Here is a 4,011-nt window from a genome sequence, read left to right on the forward strand (position 1 = left end):
ATATAAATTATTAATAACTAAATAATATTAATTAATATTAATCTAGTAATGATGAAAGAAAAGTACTTGATGGGATGAGAATTGACTAATGAAAGTCTTGGAAATAGAGTTTGACTTTGAAGAAAACTTACAGGTCAAGTAACAAAACTTGCAACACAAGTTTCGTTACAAAGACCGAAAAGGTTACTTGCAAACTCGTAAAAATAGATTATTTAGTCTACGTAAATTAGTCGTGAGCCACAAAGGATGAGATCCAAGGTAAAGCAACAACGATCGACTAACTCGTAACAAAAATAAGAAAACATAACGTAACTTGGAAATAAAAACAGAAATGAGATGAAGGACTTGGTTTTCATCAGCTTCAGTTGTCTGAGCCGTGAGGGTTGCGAGGTATTGGATAAGGACTTGGTTTCTTTGGGTGGCTAGGGAGGATGAGGTATTGTGGAGTTGTGTAACTGTTTGTTGGAGCATCTGTAGGCGGGTAGTGCTGGCTTGGGTTTGAGTTTCGATTTGGGTGAGATGATGTGGGAGTATGGCAAGGGATTGGTGGAGGTCTGGGTTATCGGGTGAGGGTTAATTGTCCACAATCCTTTGTATGATGAGTTTAAGGTCATCCAAGGACCGCGTCACTGTGTCGACATAGGCTTGGAACTCTGCCTTTGTGACCAGATCGGCTAAAGGGGTAACCCCTGCAGCAACAGWTGCTGCAGGTTGTGCCTCTGTTCCTGAGGCGCCTTCTTGGCCTTATGCAAAGGTAGGCCTCGAAGGGCTTCCATCATGTCCTTGATATCCTTCTAGAGAAGAGCTATCTTGTGATGTTGCAACATCCTCTTCTTCGTCCTCAGAGTAAGTGAAGGTGATGTGTGTCCCCTTTGGTAGATCAAATACCGAAGGGGGTCGTGCACGAATGGAAGATCGCTCTGTATGATCTATGGGTTTAACGTTATAAGCAACACATGCTTCTGTGTGTGTGAGGGGATGTGGCGAGCCCTGAGGCGAAGGGGCTCTTGTCTCTTCATCACCTCTCTGTTGAGAGAGGGGTGATGGTAAATTTGGTTCCTCGGCTTGTTCATCTCTAGAGGCCCGAAGAATGTCCTCTAGATGGTTGGCTGGGGTTGGGGTGGGATCGGGTCGTCCTTTTTCAATACCCCTTTGGCTTTGATCGCCAGGGGTAGAGGATGTGGTTGCCCTTTGGGTCGTAGGATGAGGAATATTTTGATGAAGGCCGGGGGAAGCACGAGCATCATCATCATCATCATCTTCATCATCTGATGAAGATGACGCTTATGCTCCCTCGCTTGGAGGGGGGGGACGGCTCTAAGTGCTCCAGGGTCGCTGCCCTCGGTTCTTGGGACAGCATGGAGCGTTCATAGGTCTGGCGTATCTCACTTGTTGATGGTATGACAGTGAGCATATCCCGGGACAGCGGTCAGTTGATGCTGTATCTTTCTTTCGAAAGGGTTGGGCGGTGTCCTTGCATCCTGTAGACCGGGGTGAAGGGCTCCACAGCAGGTAGTATGTGCTTCCTCATTGCATCCCCAATGAAGAGGGCAAGGAAGCGGGGAAAGAGAACTGCAGAGAGTGGCTTTCCTGCGGCTTGAAGTTTGCACTTTTTGATCACGGCCGCATGAATCTCGTTGTAAATGTGGAAAGCGTAGTCGAGATTGAGGTTGAAGAAAAGCCCATACATAATTGTCATTATGTTGAGATTTCCTTGGTCTAGGGAACCTAGCTTGCAGGTGAGKGATCGGTTGAGGATGGAGAAGAACAAATTTCACATTGGCGGGAGGAATTGTCTTTTGAAGTCTGAGACATTTCGTAGGTCACGATTTTAACCTAGCATCTTTACGAACCTGAGGATGTCGTCGGAGGATGGTGGTTCGTCATATTGCTCGATCCCAAGTTCCCGTCTGGTGGGAATACACAGAACCCTAGAAACTTTTGCTCGCGATATTTTTAGCGAGCAAATCATGTCATTTGGGGCGTCTATGTCCTCCATTATTCCGTGACTGTCGGAATCAAATTCACAGTTCTACCAATATTGTTGAACGTACTTTAATGGTACGCTTGGATTCACTAGAGTTAGGGCAGGGAGAAGGATTCAGTTCTTGAAGAACTCAATCATTATTGCAAACCTGTCGTCAAAGAGAGTGTTGCGCAGTTCAATAGTGTGATTGTTAGGTTTCATGGGTAGGAAGACAAGTGCGCGGCTGTCGGCGCCTGTGGATTGTATTCGGCTGTCGTTATTGTTGGATTCATGAGAAGCAGAGGAGGCCATTTTTGTGAGAGTTGCAGGTTTTTGGTTCGTCAGAGTCTTGTTGCAGGTTTTGAAAGCGTAAAGAGATGATGAGTGGGGAAGAAGGGTATTTATAGGTGAGTTGAGGGTGGGGGGGGTGTTGGGGTGGGGGTGGTAAGGGAAACGTTTTCTTGATTATTAAAATATAATAATCTTGAAAAGTTTTTGGCGGTTTAAGTATTTGTGATATGATTTGAAGAACGTGAGCCGTCTTGATAGTACGTGCAATTAATGAATTTGACACGTGTCAAGCTGGGTTTGGGAAGATGAGAAATTGAAACGGCTCATGGGGAACAACCTGTATGGTGTCAGGCGCGTGGTAGTGATTTTATGAAGAAAATTATGAAGACTCAAGAATTAAAATAAAAATATTTATGAACAATCTTGAGCTTCAAAGGTTTTACTTTATAAACTCAGAAACGTAAAACAATGCGTAAAAACCTTATTTTTACAATAGATCTGATCACCTATTTATACTAATCGGCTAATAAGAAGATAACTAACTAATGCTACTTTCTAGCAAATCTTTTATTTAACAGATAAGGTTTATCTTTTATATGGATAAGCGTTAATACTAAGATAAACTCAAATTCCAGCTGTTGACTTGTCATCTCCAGATGTCATTCATGATATGATGATCTTATCCTTATCTTCGAATGTTCATCGCATGCTTGGATGAATTGCTGGAAAATCTTCTAAGTGTTGATTGATCAGAGGGTTGATGAGAATACTCTTTCCATCGCATCCTTGGACTGTCCATCGGTCCTTCGGTTGAACTGTCCATCGACCCTCTGGTTGAATTCCAGACTTAGTCGTTTCTGCCTTGATGTCTTCATTGGTCTTCTGGTTCTTCATCACTTGTTGTTTTTCATTACTTTTTACATTATGAATTGTGAGGTTTAACAAGAGGCTCTGCGTGTGTAACACAGAGCCTATGTCTACGGAAGGTTCCTTCAGACTTGTGACTCTGACTAACCTTCTAATTTAACTCTAGAAAAGGACTTAAGACTTATCTTTGTCAAATAAATACTTATTTAGAAGTCTTTATGATCATCGAAATACAGGACGACCTTTGTATATGATACCCTTAACTCTTGAGTAAGAGCTCTGTCTCTACATGTACTACGCAGAGCCTGTGAGCCTGACTTTGTGCTTCATACAGAGCTACACAGAGGCTCTGCGTGTACTACGCAACGCCTTTGAGCCTGATTTCATGCTCAATCCAGAGCTACACAGGCTCTGCATGTACAACGTAGAGCCTCTGTCTAAGTAAGGTTCATTCAGACTTATGACTCTGAATAACCTTCTAATTTAACTCTGGAAAAGGACTTCAGAATTTTGTTTGTCAAATAATTATTTATTTAGAAGTCTTTATGATCATCGAAATACAGGACGACCTTTGTATATGATACCCTTAACTTTTGAGTAAGAGCTCTGTCTCTGCATGTACTACGCAGAGCCTATGAAAATGACTTTGTGCTTCATACAGAGCTACACAGAGGCTCTGCATGTACTACGTAGAGCCTCTGAGCCTGATTCCATGCTTAATGTAGAGCTACACAGAGGTTCTGCATGTACCATGCAGAGCGTCTGTCTATGGAAGGTTCCTTCAGACTTGTTACTCTGAATAACCTTCTAATTTAACTCTGGAAAAGGACTTCAGACTTATGTTTGTCAAATAAGTATTTATTTAGAAGTCTTTATGATCATCGAAA

The sequence above is a fragment of the Cynara cardunculus genome (assembly GCF_001531365.2).
Source record: "Cynara cardunculus var. scolymus isolate 2C chromosome LG 17, CcrdV1, whole genome shotgun sequence".
In the NCBI taxonomy this organism is placed as follows: Eukaryota; Viridiplantae; Streptophyta; class Magnoliopsida; order Asterales; family Asteraceae; genus Cynara; species Cynara cardunculus.